Source organism: Cyprinus carpio, chromosome B22 (assembly GCF_018340385.1).
Source record: "Cyprinus carpio isolate SPL01 chromosome B22, ASM1834038v1, whole genome shotgun sequence".
Taxonomy (NCBI): domain Eukaryota; kingdom Metazoa; phylum Chordata; class Actinopteri; order Cypriniformes; family Cyprinidae; genus Cyprinus; species Cyprinus carpio.
This window is the reverse complement of record NC_056618.1, coordinates 14,089,927-14,106,390: the sequence shown is the minus strand read 5'-3', so window position 1 is coordinate 14,106,390 and position 16,464 is coordinate 14,089,927. Positions and strand designations below refer to the sequence as shown.

The 16,464-nt window shown below is 35.1% G+C and overlaps 1 long non-coding RNA gene and 7 other non-coding genes across 8 annotated transcripts; 7 read left to right on the top strand and 1 right to left on the bottom strand.

The window, feature by feature from the left end:
* Positions 1-12: 12 nt before the first annotated feature.
* On the top strand, positions 13-83 carry trnag-gcc. The gene has a single exon. It is a non-coding gene; the product is annotated as a tRNA-Gly (tRNA).
* Positions 84-2,512: 2,429 nt separating this feature from the next.
* trnag-gcc lies at positions 2,513-2,583 on the top strand. The gene has a single exon. It is a non-coding gene; the product is annotated as a tRNA-Gly (tRNA).
* A 2,454-nt stretch (positions 2,584-5,037) lies between these two features.
* Positions 5,038-5,108, top strand: trnag-gcc. Its single transcript has one exon. It is a non-coding gene; the product is annotated as a tRNA-Gly (tRNA).
* Positions 5,109-8,043: 2,935 nt separating this feature from the next.
* On the top strand, positions 8,044-15,931 carry LOC109047743. The gene is made up of 3 exons (XR_006157904.1): positions 8,044-8,271; positions 9,901-9,981; positions 15,247-15,931. It is a non-coding gene; the product is annotated as an uncharacterized LOC109047743 (long non-coding RNA).
* Positions 9,582-9,652, top strand: trnag-gcc. The gene has a single exon. It is a non-coding gene; the product is annotated as a tRNA-Gly (tRNA).
* On the top strand, positions 13,004-13,074 carry trnag-gcc. Its single transcript has one exon. It is a non-coding gene; the product is annotated as a tRNA-Gly (tRNA).
* On the top strand, positions 13,565-13,636 carry trnad-guc. Its single transcript has one exon. It is a non-coding gene; the product is annotated as a tRNA-Asp (tRNA).
* Positions 15,295-15,367, bottom strand: trnam-cau. The gene has a single exon. It is a non-coding gene; the product is annotated as a tRNA-Met (tRNA).
* Positions 15,932-16,464: the final 533 nt, after the last annotated feature.

Sequence of the window (16,464 nt, the reverse complement as noted above, 5' to 3'; positions counted from 1 at the left end):
GCTACCATGTGAGCATTGGTGGTTCAGTGGTAGAATTCTCGCCTGCCACGCGGGAGGCCCGGGTTCGATTCCCGGCCAATGCAGCAGCTTCTTTTGAATATATTTTACACACTTAAGCACCAATGCATTTATTATTAAGTGACTTACAAACAGGGTGCAAACATAACTCATTAAGATAGAATCATTCACAAAACACATCACTGTAAGGTACTTTTTATTAAGGTCCCATTACATTTACAGTTCTAAAATGAATTTGATGCTCAACAAAGCATTTAAGGATTCATCGGGAGACCATGATATAAGCGCCGCAAAACAACATGAAGGTAAAATATGAGTTAAAACAGTGTTTTGTTGTTACTGCAACACTACAAAACCTGTTTTTCCGCTTGTATTTAACATCAAAATACATTCTCAATCTGAACGCGGTTATGAATGAATGCGGTTGTTATTTTAATAAATATTAGGGGCCGTTTACATATCACGGTTTTTGTGCACTCAAGTTCGTTATTTCAAATGTAGATGCGTGGCAGTCGCGCTTATAATGGAAGTGACGCGCTAATTTTTTTTCAGAATGCCACAAGCGCTCCGTGGGTCATGTGACAAGAACCAACTAATCAGCTTCATCCTTTTCCGTAACAACATTGAAAACTCAGCCAAGATGAAGGAACAGCTGATCATAGCTGTACAGGGATAGCCATTTTTAGCTGTGTGAGAAATGTTTTATTACGGATGCGCGCACTTTATTTCACGTTTTCTGAACTGTTGAAAACCGACACCCCCATTGAAAGGCTTGGAGGGACCAGGACAATTTTTAATATAATTCTGATTGCATAGGTCTGAAAGAAGAAAGTCACATATATCTAGGATGCTTTGAGGGTGAGTAAAACACAGGCTAATTTTCATTTTTGGGTGAACTATCCCTTTAATAGAAGTTGATCTCAGTCAACAACTCTAGATCTTGAGATGTAATCTCAAATCCTTTTTCTGTTTGTGAAAACTGTTCATATTAAGCTTAAAAATAAAAAACTAAGAATTTTTGAAAAGGTTCAATTATGTAAAACCAAATATATAAATATGTAATATGAAACCAAATATAATTGGTAGTATGATAACATTAGAAGTCTGGTATAGAGCTGTAATCGGGCCTTAAAAGTTAGGCCCGACAGGACCCGAGCCCGACAAGTTTTCCCGAAAAAGTTTCGGCCCCGAGCCCGACAAGTACATTTGATTGACAGCTTTTCAAAAGCCCGAACCCGTTTACAGCCCGACATTATTCAAATCTGCGCACACACACAGCTCTTTTGCCTTTTGTGCAAGAATTAGTAATTTATACACGTTTTGTAACATAATTTATTTCATAACTAACGTAGACTAGACCACTTGGACGTTGGAATAAAAGAAATAAAATACGTCCTCTGTAACATCTTAACATCTCAGCACTCTAAATAGGCATAGGCTCATTTAGCCTATAAATAGACCAACACACCAATAAAAACGAGTCTTTTTTAACAAATTAAATTAAGATAGGCGGGTATTTGGCAATAACGAAATTAAGATAAAGGCTCCACAGGATTTGCTTCGCCACTATCAGCTGACATTTAATAAAAGAATAATGCCAACATTAGCGTATACTCTGTCCACATTATGCATTTTTAGACTTAATGAATATTTAGTTATCATTTGAAAAACCTTACTCACAGAGATTTGGCTAATCCTACATGTTTTTTGTGGAGGAAAATTATTGAATCCACTGTAGATGGCTTCAGCACATTCCTGCGCTCACTGATGGTGCGTCATTATTCACATCATATATTCTCATTATAAACATGGTCAAAACTTTTCCACACCTCAGACTTTGCTTTAGTTGCTGGTGCAACCAAAAACGTAATCGCCAGAGGCAAGCCTCCGTTATACCTACTCAGCATCCATTTTCGCATCTTTCTCGCGCTAATCGGTTACAACATCACATGACCGCTCGTTTCACCACCTCGCAAACCGGAGCGCAAGCCCAGCAAGCCCCCGCCGCGAGCACCGCATAAAATAAACAAATAAGCCCAAACCCGACCGAACCTGTCGGGTCCCATCGGGTCCCGTCGGGTTCGGGCAAAGATCTTCAGCTCTAGTCTGGTATACAATGTTAAACGTTAGATATGGTGCGCCACCTAGTGGTTGATTAAATACCAAACCCTCAGTCCAAAAACGTTTTTCTCCAAATATAACTTCATTTGTACAGTTTTAAGTAGCTGTTTGTAGTTCTGCCTCCAGAGTTTAAGTCGTAGACATTTTATTCTTTACGATTTGTGCTTCATATGTATGTTGTTCACCTATTTTTTTCATGTTTATGTTTCACTTTGCAATAGGTGAAGTGGCATTTGGGACGTTGAGGGGTCTGTTAAAAGTGAGTATCCGCTTTATGAAATGTTGACTATTTAGTTTATTTTAAATGCATTTAAGGGCATACTGCAGGCTGTGACATCACAAAATGTCCCGAGCTAAAAATGCTACCATGTGAGCATTGGTGGTTCAGTGGTAGAATTCTCGCCTGCCACGCGGGAGGCCCGGGTTCGATTCCCGGCCAATGCAGCAGGTTCTTTTGAACCTATTTTACACACTTAAGCAAAAGCTTTTATAATAAAAAGACAAAAAAAAACAGTACAAAAACAAAACTCTAAAATATAAAAACACACAAAAAAAAACACAACTTAAATGTACTTTTTATTAAGGTCCCATTACATTTACAGTTCTAAAATGAATTTGATGCTCAACAAAAGCTATTTTAGTTCAATATTGTGCCAACTCTGCTTGGGTGTTGATTATATATACATCCTGCAATCAATCGATACAAAAAAACACAATAAACTCAACAGCAAACAAATAAACAACCCCCACAAAAAAAACAACATGAAGGTAACATGAGTTAAAACAGTGTTTTGTTGTTGCTGCAACGCTACAAAACCTGTTTTTCCTCTTGTTTTTAACATCAAAAGACATTCTCGATCTGAATGCGGTAAGTCGAGCGTAGCAGGAAATAGTGGTGAGAATTTGTCCTTGTTAATATTATGCAACAAACAATTAACAACACTGTAATAATAAAAATAAAGCAAATAACAACAAAAAACACCTTAATAGTACTCTTTTTTTTTAAAGTGTGTTCACAGGAAAACTCATTTATAGACTCCCAAATGTATATCTAAAGATTACTTGAATAACATAATTGTTTTATTTTAAAATAAGACAAAACATCTCATTAGTAGATATCTTTTAACTAACAAAAAGGGCCAACCCTTTTTCCTTTTTAAAATAAAACGTCCCTCACATGGCTCCAGGGAGGAAATAAAGGCCTCCTGTAGCAAATCCATGCATTTTTGTAAGATAAATATCCATATTTCAAACGTAATAAACACTTTTTTCTCACTTCCGCTGACTGTGGTACGTGAAGACATGCAGGCAGATGCCTGGCTCTAGACTAACTGGTTGCACTGGTGCGCCTAGATTTTTTTCTTAGGTGCATCCAAATTTTCGACCGCATTGCATTTAAAAGCAGTGCTTTGACCATCAAACCGCATTTACAATGTTCAACATTTTTTTTTACATTGCTGTCAATATAGTTATTGACTTTCACTGAAAATAACTAACATCTCACATAAATGACTAAACATAAATTCTTTTCCTGATTTCGAAGCACTATGGCTAGGTCCAGACTAACCTAATTGCACTTTACTGAAACCTAGTGTTGGTGCCATAAAGTGCTTACGAAGGTGGCATTTAAACTTTAAAAGTGATCTCACCCTATGGAAATGAAATAATGAAACATCTAAATTAACAATTTTAAAAGGGCTTCAAACTGAACATGTGCTCATGATGCATTGTTTCTTATTGTGTTTTGCTATGTTCAATCTGCAGTCACGTCTCTTGTGTGTTTCCCTATGTTGTTTCATGTTTTTCTTTTCTCTAGCAAAGGTGGTGAAACCTGACTGCTTCTGGGACGTACATTCGGAGAGTCTGTTAATTTACAGTGAATATGCTTTTTGAGGGGCTTACGTTTAGCAGATTTGGATTTCGTCTTATGAATTAGTTGAATGAAATATGAACGTTTTTACCCTACTGTCATTCATAATGTCTAAATCATACTTCAGGCTATTACACAGTCCCTACTGTCATTCATAATGTCTAAATATAATTGAATGAATACCAAAATATATAGGCTATATTAGGGAGTGGAAATGGCCTATAAGTACATCTCTGCAGCCGTCTACTAGTGGTCATTTAATATATATTTTTTTATTTTTAAATAAGTGTTTGCTTTCCTACATCATGAAATGTTTAGTTTTATACATGGGGGAAACCTATGAAGGATGAACAAATATTGTCACATTAAAAATAACTTTTAAATTCGGTATTACTTGAAGCATTGAAGTGCTGGGAAAAGTTGTGTGAATCATTTAAAATCACTTTAAAACATTAGAGCATTGCTGCCACAAGTTGTTCCTGTAGTTTTACTGTTAAATCCATGGTGAATGGTGGAGATTTGTGTTTATTGAATAATGTTTTTCCTGGTTTCCACATCAGTGGCGTTTGTTCTGATATCAGCTTTAACAGAATTATTCGCTGAATTTGAATGCTTCTCACAAGATTTCACAGAGATGTTATTGATTCTTTGGAGAATTCGACTGCTTTCTTCACACTGTATCTCCCAGCACTGTGTATATCGGTGTTGTGTGATCGAGATCAGCCCGCGGCTGCGGCTCGAGCAGATAAACGGTCTGCACTGCATAGCCACAAGTGTAGCCCGAACTAGTAGCGCAATTCATTCTGCTTTTGGTTTATTTATCTGATCTAGTTCTTGTAAAACGGTCATGATGAGAACGCTAGGCCTTTCTTTGACTGAATGCACATTGCGATGACGTGACGGGACGCTTCTAAGGCCAAATTCTGCGAAAAATTTGAGGAAATTACGAAAATTTGCGATCTTTTGCGAAATCATGGAGGGACTGGTTACATCACAAAATTTCCCGGGCTAAAAATACTCCCACGTGAGCATTGGTGGTTCAGTGGTAGAATTCTCGCCTGCCACGCGGGAGGCCCGGGTTCGATTCCCGGCCAATGCAGCAGCTTCTTTTCAACATATTTTACACACTTAAGCACCAATCGCTTTTATTAACAGTGAGCCTCAAACATAACTCAATTAAGATAGAATCAAATCATCACGACTTTTTTAAAATGAAATCATTCATTCATAAAACACATCACTGCATAAACAATGTTTAAACGTCCCATTACCAGATAAAAATGTGCGTTATATCCAATCTGATTGTGAACAGTCGCTATTTTAGGACATGGAGACGCTTATTTCTCTGATTTGGCATTTTGATTTTAGATCCTTCGTGCATTTTTGACATGAAGGTAAGAAGTAATACATTCATCGTAACTGCAAAGGCTATTTTAAGCCCACTCCACAATATCAACAAAACGTTGTGCTTTTAAGAAATAAAGAAAACAAACACTATGCGCTTTCTGCGTTCTTTTAACAGGAGTACAAAAATGAACCGAAACTCAGTGAAAACATGCCTCACAGACATGATAAATATATCTATAGAAAGCTTTAAATGATTACTTAATGAAATAAATCAAAAACATCTTACTCGTTTTTTCATTAGATATAATCTGTAAAGATGCACTTCTCTCTAAAGGCGGGTCTGAGGAGATGGCGAGGCAGGATCAGCAACTTTATCCTTGCGACACAGACATCAGAAAAACACTTGTTTATTTTAGTAAATAAAGAAAACAAATATCTGCTTACTATTTCCCGTCACGTCTTTGTGGTAATTACTTTTGAACCGGTGCTTTGCGGCAAGCTTGAGCCTATTGCGTGTTTTTAAACGGAGAAAGCTTTAAGCTCGCGCTGCTGCTGGCGGGACAATAAACACCGTCGAGCCGCTCTTGACAGTCACGGTAGCACGGTCTCGTGTTGTTTTCACCAGCGCGCCAATTTTTTTATTTCATCACTAATTGATGGATGTCTAAAATATAAAAGTAAGGAGAAGTCTAAAACAGGCGGGAGGCCCAGGCCCCGCGAACAACTTGTTATTACGTGAAATATTATCCCGAATCGGCCGTCTCGAGGGCATAAAAAATGAGTCGGGGCAAAACGTACGGGCTCGGGCTGAAATGCAGGCTCTAGTGTCTATTGTTGATATGTTCAGATACCTTTAGAGTCTCAGAGACTTTTTTTACCCTCGAATGGCTGGTCGCACAGGTGCGACCTCTGATTCCTTTTAGTCATACCATTGAGAAATTAGGTCGCATGTGCACTCTAGAGCCCTGGGATGACATAGTATGTTCAGCACTCGCACCTCTGAGAAATACAGGAGCAAAGGAAACAAAGTTTCCTTACTTTAGCAAAGAAAAACCAGTCTCCTCTTGGCTTATATCGAAATCCTCCAACATTTTTCTTTATAAATCCTCAATTTGTGCTTCGATTTCGTGAACAGCGTTTTTTGTTTTGTTTTGTCTCTCCGCTAGTCACTAATCACGCAACGCAGACGTATTACCAGGGCTGCACATAAGTGGTCTGCATGCGCGACCAAAATAAAAAAATGTGCTGTAAAAATAAGTTCTGACAGCGCATTTGCGTACCGACATGGTTGACATCTGTTAATACACAGTTACCATTTTAGATCGACAAACCCACGCATTTTTAGGTGCGACATGTGAACGGCCCCTTACATTAAATTTATTTAAAAAAAATTGTTGTTGCTCCAATTAAGCTCAGTTTGCTCTCTTTAAGCCCTTATACATAGAACGTCTATGTAAATACTTCATAAACAGACTTCAAATATTAAGTCATGGTTGTCACTTTAAGTTAAGTGAATTGATTTTCTATGGATTCTGTCAGCTCAAATCTGCAGACTGGCTCTGATCTTTGACAACTAGCATTGTCTTCTCCAGACTCTAAATCAGTGGAAAATCGGGGCAACAATTGTGTAGTGTATTCCAGCCTTAAGAGAATATAGATAAGTACACATCCATTTAAAAAGAACGAAATGTTTTATTGGTTTGGTTTAGTTGATTTTTGAATTTGTGTTACTTAGCTGAATGTGGACTAGTCTAGATGTTGCTTAAATGACACTTCATCCTGAATATATAACTGATCAAATTGAATGCCTTGCTACTTGATTTTTTGTGTTCTGTTTTTTATGTGATTGACTTTGTACATTAAAAAAACAAACATTTTTTCTTTATAAAGGTTGTTAAAAATAAACAAGATTTTTTTATAAAAACATGATGTGAGCTTAATGGGAACAGGGGTGTGTTTAAAGGGGACAAACATGCACCCATTAAGCACAGCCAAACTTTTTGCATTTAATGATGCATATTTTAATCAAAATGCTTTTGTTATTTAAAAAAAAAAATATTTTTTTTTTTGTGGTAGAGATTAATATTTTATTTTAACAAAACTTTTTGTACTGAAGCCAATTACTTGTGCACTAAAAATGTCTCAATGTAGATTTTGGTGAGCTTAATAGGTAAGATTACCATGTCTTTCAAATATGCATGGATTGGCTACATTAGGCCTTTATGCCCCCCTGGAGCTGTGTGAGGGATGTTTTATTACGGATGCACGCACTTTATTTCACATCTTCTGAACTGTTGAAAACCGACACCCCCATTGAAAGGCTTGGAGGCCAGGACAATTTTTAATATAATTCCGATTGGATTCGTCTGAAAGAAGAAAGTCACATATATCTAGGATGCTTTGATGGTGAGTAAAACACGGGCTAATTTTCATTTTTAGGTAAACTAACCCTTTAATAGAAGTTGATCTCAGTCAACAACTCTAGATCTTGAGCTGTAATCTCAAATCCTTTTTCTGTTTGTGAAAACTGTTCATATTAAATTTAAAAATAAAAACTAGGCATTTTTGAAAAGGTCCAATTATGTAAAACCAAATATATAAATATGTAATATAAAACCAAATATAATTGGTAGTATGATAAGCATTATTAGTGTGGCACACAGTGTTAAACGTTAGATATGGTGGTTGATTAAATACCAAACCCTCAGTCCAAAAATGTTTTTCTCCAAATATAACTTCACTTGTACAGTTTTAATAGCTGCTTGTAGTTCTGGGACTCCAGAGTTTAAGTCAGTAGACATTTTATGCTTTACCATTTGTGCTTCATATGTTTGTTGTTCACCTATTTGTTCATGTTTTTCTTTCTCTTTGCAAAGGTGAAGCGGTCCGCTGGGACGTTGAGGGGTCTGTTAAAAGTGAGTATTTTTAGGGTTAGTCCGCTTTATGAAATGTTGACTATTTTCAGACATCACAAAATGTCCCGAGCTAAAAAGACCACTGTAGGTCTCCAGACTAACGTTTGATGACACCAGCACTAGTGCCATTAAGTTCTTCAGAAGGTGGTACCAGGTTGCACATCTTGGAGACATCTAATGTCTGCATTTACATACATCTTGGAGACATCTAATGTCTGCATTTACATATGCAAGATGTGTTTTTTAGAGTGCTTGTTCATCTGCAGTACGTCTCTAAGATGTTTCCTGTCAGATGTCAAATAGACATTTATTAGAATGCATGTACAACTGCTTCTGATCAGAGAGTACACAGCAGATGATTCCCAGATCTTTACCAGAGTCTTCATGATTTAATAAATATATTACATCTGATAAAATGTACTTTTATTACTGTCATTTATAATGTCTAAATATAATTGAATGAATACCAAAATATATAGGCTATATTAGGGAGTGGAAATGGCCTATAAGTACATCTCTGCAGCCGTCTACTAGTGGTCATTTAATATATATTTTTTTATTTTTAAATAAGTGTTTGCTTTCCTACATCATGAAATTTTTAGTTTTATACATGGAGGAAACCTATTGAGGATGAACAAATATCGTCACATTAAAAATAACTTTTAAATTCGGTAATACTTGAAGCATTGAAGTGCTGGGAAAAGTTGTGTGAATCATTTAAAATCACTCGAAAACATTAGAGCATTTCTGCCACAAGTTGTTCCTGTAGTTTTACTGTTAAATCCATGGTGAATGGTGAAGATTTGTGTTTATTGAACAATGTTTTTCCTGGTTTCCACATCAGTGGCGTTTGTTCTGATATCAGCTTTAACAGAATTCTTCGCTGAATTTGAATGCTTCTCACAAGATTTCACAGAGATGTTATTGATTCTGTGGAGAATTCGACTGCTTTCTTCACTGTATCTCCCAGCACTGTGTATATCGGTGTTGTGTGATCGAGATCAGCCCGCGGCTGCGGCTCGAGCAGATAAACGGTCTGCACTGCATAGCCACAAGTGTAGCCCGAACTAGTAGCGCAATTCATTCCGCTTTTGGTTTATTTATCTGATGTAGTTCTTGCAAAACGGTCATGATGAGAACGCTAGGCCTTTCTTTGACTGAATGCACATTGCGATGACGTGACGGGACGCTTCTAAGGCCAAAATCTGCAGAAAATTTGTGGCAATTACAAAAATTTGCGATCTTCTGGGAAATCCTGGAGGGACTGGTTACGTCACAAAATTTCCCGAGCTAAAAATGCTACCACGTGAGCATTGGTGGTTCAGTGGTAGAATTCTCGCCTGCCACGCGGGAGGCCCGGGTTCGATTCCCGGCCAATGCAGCAGCTTTTTTTGAACTTATTTTACACACTTAAGCACCAATGCTTTTATTATTAAGTGACTTTCAAAAATAAATAAAAAATAAAGAACAACAAAACTTTTTTGTTCATTCATTCACAAAACACATCACTGTAAAGTACTTTTTATTAAGGTCCCATTACATTTACAGTTCTAAAATGAATCTGATGCTCAACAAAACATATTTTAGTTCAATATTGTGCTTATTTCTCTGTTTGGCTGTTGATTTTAGATCCTTCTTGCAATTGAGCGGTACAACACGAGATTCATCGGGAGACCATGATATAAGCCCCCGCCGCAAAACAACATGAAGGTAAGACATGCCCCTCGGATGGCCAACTCCTGTAGTTTGGCCTTCTTGATCTTTGGCCTTGGCTAAACCAGCTGGCCACACTCTCTCTAGAATCAAAATCTTCCAGACTTGGCCCCAATACACTGATTCTTATCAGATCTTCCACTGTGTCTGAATGAAGGGATGCTCTAGTGTCTGATCTGAACAGCTAAACAGTCTAAACAGCTTACTACTGTCTCAGCTATTAAAATAGTTCAGTTTTGTATTTAATAGCAAAGTGATTATATTTCGTTTCGTTTTTTTTTTAGTAAGTTAATTTAGAAAAAAATGTTTGGAGCAATTTTTTTTGTTAAATATAAATTTTAGTTTTTTTTTTTTAAAGTAACGACCAATCGGCCAGCGTTAGACAGTGAGCCTATGTTTGCAAAAATGATCCTTCTCAAATCATCACGACTCATGCCTAAAATGAAATCTATAGATATAAAACAGTTCAAGCATATAACAATGTTTAAAAATAGACCCAGATAAAAAAAACTCTGCGTTATATCCATAGTTTGTGAGGAGTCGCATTTCTCTCATGGAGACGCCAGCGTGATAACTTACATTTTTTTTCAGTAGATACACCGTCATTTTTGCACATGAAGGTAAGAAAATACATCATTCGTAACTGCAAAGGGTATTTTATTATGTGCACTCACAATATCAACAAAACGTTTGTGCTATTTATGAAATAAAGAAAACAAACACAAGCTTGCGCTATCTGCGTCTCGTCTTTAACAGGAGTACAAAAATGAACCGAAACTCAGTGAAAACATGGTCTCACAGGTGCGACTCTGATTATCTATAGAAAGCTTTACCATGATTACTTATTGAAATAAATCAAAAACTGGAACTCTTTCATTATAATCATAGTCTGTTCAGATGCAATTCTCTCTAAAGGCGGGGCTGAGGAGATGGTGAGTCAGGATCAGCAGCAAAGAAAAACCAGTCAGAAAACTCTTGGCTATACATTTTCTTTACAAATCCTCAATTTGTGTTTAGATTTCGTGAACAGCGTTTTTGCGTGAACAATTTTGTTTTGTTTTGTCTCTGCGCTAGTTTCCCGCGACCAAAATAAAAAAATGTGCTATAAAAATAAGTTCTGACAGTATTACCAGGGCTGCACATAAGTGGTCTGCATGCGCGACCAAAATAAAAAATGCACTGTAAAAATAAGTTCTGACAGCACATTTGCGTACCGACATGGTTGACATCTGTTAATACACAGTTACCATTTTAGATCGACAAACCCACGCATTTTTAGGTGCGACATGTGAACGGCCCCTTACATTAAATTTATTTAAAAAAAAAAATGTTGCTCCAATTAAGCTCAGTTTGCTCTCTTTAAGCCCTTATACATAGAACGTCTATGTAAATACTTCATAAACAGACTTTAAATATTAAGTGATGGTTGTCACTTTAAGTTAAGTGAATTGATTTTCTATAGATTCTGTCAGCTCAAATCTGCAGACTGGCTCTGATCTTTGACAACTAGCATTGTCTTCTCCAGACTCTAAATCAGTGGAAAATCGGGGCAACAATTGTGTAGTGTATTCCAGCCTTAAGAGAATATAGATAAGTACGCATCCATTTAAAAAGAGGCTTCATAATGAAGCTAGTTTCTGTGTTCATCCCCACGAACGAAATGTTTTATTGGCTTGGTTTAGTTGATTTTTGAATTTGTGTTACTTAGCTGAATGTGGACTAGTCTAGATGTTGCTTAAATGACACTTCATCATGAATATATAACTGATCAAATTGAATGCCTTGCTACTTGATTTTTTGTGTTCTGTTTTTTATGTGATTGACTTTGTACATTAAAAAAACAAACATTTTTTCTTTATAAAGGTTGTTAAAAATAAACAAGATTTTTTTATAAAACATGATGTGAGCTTAATGGGAACAGGGGTGTGTTTAAAGGGGACAAACATGCACCCATTAAGCACAGCCAAACTTTTTGCATTTAATGATGCATATTTTAATCAAAATGCTTTTGTTATTTAAAAAAAATATATATTTTTTTTGTGTGAGAGATTAATATTTTATTTTAACAAAACTTTTTGTACTGAAGCCAATTACTTGTGCACTAAAAATGTCTCAATGTAGATTTTGGTGAGCTTAATAGGTAAGATTACCCTGTCTTTCAAAAATGCATGGATTTGCTACAGTAGGCCTTTATTCACCCCCTGGAGCTGTGTGAGGGATGTTTTATTACGGATGCGCGCACTTTATTTCACGTTTTCTGAACTGTTGAAAACCGACACCCCCATTGAAAGGCTTGGAGGGACCAGGACAATTTTTTTCTATAATTCTGATAGGATTCGCCTGAAAGAAGAAAGTCACATATATCTAGGATGCTTTGATGGTGAGTAAAACATGGGCTAATTTTCATTTTTGGGTAAACTAACCCTTTAATAGAAGTTTATCTCAGTCAACAACTCTAGATCTTGAGCTGTAATCTCAAATCCTTTTTCTGTTTGTGAAAACTGTTCATATTAAGTTTAAAAATAAAAAAATAAGAATTTTTGAAAAGGTCCAATTATGTAAAACCAAATATATAAATATCTAATATAAAACTAAATATAATTGGTAGTATGATAACATTAGAAGTGTGGCATACAGTGTTAAATGTTAGAAATGGTGCGCCACCTAGTGGTTGATTAAATACCAAATCCCCAGTCTAAAAGCGTTTTTCTCCAAATATAACTTCACTTTTACAGTTTTAATAGCTGTTTGTAGTTCTGGGACTCCAGAGTTTAAGTCAGTAAACATTTTATGCTTTACCATTTGTGCTTCATATGTTTGTTGTTCACCTATTTGTTCATGTTTTTCTTTCTCTTTGCAAAGGTGAAGCGGCCCGCTGGGACGTTTAGGGGTCTGTTAAAAGTGAGTATTTTTAGGGTTAGTCCGCTTTATGAAATGTTGACTATTTTCAGTGAATTTAATGCCATACTGAAGGCTGTGACATCACAAAATGTCCCGAGCTAAAAATGCTACCATGTGAGCATTGGTGGTTCAGTGGTAGAATTCTCGCCTGCCACGCGGGAGGCCCGGGTTCGATTCCCGGCCAATGCAGCAGCATCTTTTGAACATATTTTACACACTTAAGCACCAATGCTTTTATTATTAACTGACTAACAAACAGGGTACAAACATAACTCTTTAAGATAGAATAATTAGCTTTTTTGTTCATTCATTCACAAAACACATCACTGTAAGGTACTTTTTATTAAGGTCCCATTACATTTACAGTTCTAAAATGAATTTGATGCTCAACAAAGCATATTTTCGTTCAATATTGTGCTAGTTGCTCTGTTTGGGTGTTGATTTTAGATCCTGTGTGCAATCGAGCGGTACAACACAAGAGATTCATCGGGAGACCATGATACAAGCCCCCACCGCAAAACAACATGAAGGTAACATGAGTTAAAACAGTGTTTTGTTGTTGCTGCAACGCTACAAAACCAGTTTTTCCTCTTGTTTTTAACATCAAAAGACATTCTCGATCTGAATGCGGTAAGTCGAGCGTAGCAGGAAATAGTGGTGAGAATATTTCCACACTCACTCCTCGTTAGTATAGTGGTAAGTATCCCCGCCTGTCACGCGGGAGACCGGGGTTCGATTCCCCGACGGGGAGAGTACTCTTTTTTTCCCTCTCTGTGTGTTCACAGGAAAACTCATTTATAGACTCCCAACTGTATATCTAAAGATTACCTGTGAATAACATAATTGTTTTATTTTAAAATGAGACAAAACATCTCATTAGTAGATCGTTTTACTTACGAAAAGATGCTACTCTTCTAAACTAGACTTGTTTTTGTAGGTTTTTGCGTCTCTTTGATTTTCCACTGACTTTGAAGTGAAATATCTAGAAATGTTTTCAAAGCAGCTTGTGAATCATTAGTTAAAACAGCTCTGCTGTGTTGGTTAGCGTGTGGTGCTAATAACGCCAAGGTCGTGGATTCGATCCCCGTATGGGCCAATGTTTAGCTTCTGCAATGGTTTGATTTATATTTTAACTTTTAAAATCTGTTTCATAATAATAATAATAATAAGGAAAAAAATTCAGCATCTCGTGTGATTTTGCTGATTAAAGGTATAGTTTAGTTAAAATTCTAAAAGGCCCTGAAAAGGTCTTGATGGTTAACATTACATAATGTATTTGCTAATGTGAATAACATGAATAATGAGCAAAAAAATTTTTTTTTTTTACAGAATTCTAAAATATGTCTTATGTTGGTTGATAAAAATATAGTTTACCGTCAGGCCTCTATTTTTGTTGCATTAGTTAATGGAGTCTTTGTTAATCTTAAAAAACAAAACAAAAAAAAATATGTTATATATATATATATATTATATTAATATAATGTTTATTCATAGAAATTTGCTAATGTTAAAATAGAACTTGTGAATTTAAAAATATGTTAGTAAATCTTAAAACTAACAAGATTAATTGATGTGGAAGTGCTGTTTATAGTAAGTTAACAGTGTACTCATGATGTTAGCTAATGTTTACAAATGAGATCATATGTAAAGTGTAACTGACTTTTCAGTCATTGCTATAATATATTCACCCCGTAACTGGTATAATTTAATAACTAAAGATCATTTGAAAAAAGAAAATGATATTTTCCAGGTGGTTTTATTTTAATATTTAAAATAAATTAAATGTTTTAAATGTTAATATTTTAAATTAGATTTAGTTAGATTTAAATGTTAGATTTTTAAATTTAGATAAAAGTTTATGTTTTTGTGTCTTACTATTATAGTTTTGATTACTATTTTGAATTAAAGCTTAGCTTCAATGTTTTCATTTTAATTTGATATTTTAAGTTTGTCCTTTTTTTGTTTTTTCTTTATGTCTACTCAATGTTATAGTTTTAATTGATGTTTTGAATTATGTTCCATTTTCTTTTTAATTTCACAGTTTTTTTGTCAATTTTATTGGTTTTTGCCCTTTTAAAATATGTAAAGTTATTAAAAAATTAGCTATTCTAGTACTTGAAAAAAGAAAAGAAAAATGCTGTTAACTAGCTAAAATAAATTAAGTATAATATAATATATTTTAATTTCAGTTAACACTTATTTTAAGTAACAAAATATTTGTAATGGTTGCAGTCAATGATGATGACATTGGCAAAACGCCCACCAGATGGCAGTATTTCTAATAGACCTTATATAAAACAATGCTAACAGCTTACAGCTGAGAGTAAAAAGTGTGAATATCACTAAACTATCTTTTCACAGATTAAACAACATCAATGATTTTAAAATCTCCAGCAAAACCAAAACACTTGCCCCGTGTGAGGCTCGAACTCACGACCTTCAGATTATGAGACTGACGCGCTGCCTACTGCGCCAACGAGGCCTGAAGAGCAAGTGTGCAAAACCTCCCCATGTTCCTGCAGGAACGCATCTGTGAGTCTCAGCAAACTGGTTTGCATTTCAGGTCTGTCCTTGATTTTGAATATCTGTTCTTTACTTGATATGTTTGGGTTAACATCTGCTACAATCTCAAAAGACAAGTTTGTACAAAAATGACTGAGGAACAATAGAGCAGTTTAAACAATGAGATTCAACCTCGCCCACTAGAGGGAGCCAAAGCTAACAGCCACTTTAAACACTGTAGATTTAGGCCCAGTTCTATTTTATACCCCTTCACCTATCTCTCTCTCTCGAATTGGCAATATCTGAGAAATGAGAAAATCTGATTCATTTGAAATATTTATGCTGAAATGTATTTATGAAATGTATGCTGAAAAGTAAAATGTATCATGATTTACACAAAAATATAAAGCATAAAAAATGTGTTCCGTGTTGTTGATAAGAACAGTTATTATTGATTGAGCACCAATAATCATAACAGAGCAGCAAATCAGCATATTAGAATGATTTCTGAAGGATCATGTGACACCGAAGACTGGAGTAATTCACATCGAAAACATTTATTATAAATGTAAAAAATATTTCTCAATATTACTATTACTGCAGTCTTAGTGATCAGAAGACACTTGTTTAAAAAACATTAAATACAAATTATATATATATATATATATATATATATATATATGTATAGATATATATAAAGTACAGGTCAAAAGTTTGGAAACATTACTATTTTTAAAATGTTTTTGAAAGAAGTTTCTTCTGCTCATCAACCTGCATTTATTTGATCAAAAAATACAGAAAAAAAATGTAATATTGTGATATATTATTACAATCTAAAATAATTTTTTTAAAATTTATTATACTTTAAATTATCATTTATTTCTGTGATGCAAAGCTGAATTTTTAGGATCATTATCACATGATCCTTTAGAAATCATTCTAATATGATGATTCATTATCAAAGTTGGAAACAGTTCTGCTGCTTAATATTTTTTTCAGAACATGTGATACTTTTTTAGGATACTTTGATGAATAAAAAATAAAAAAAAAAAAAAAAAAAAAAAAAAGAAGCTATGT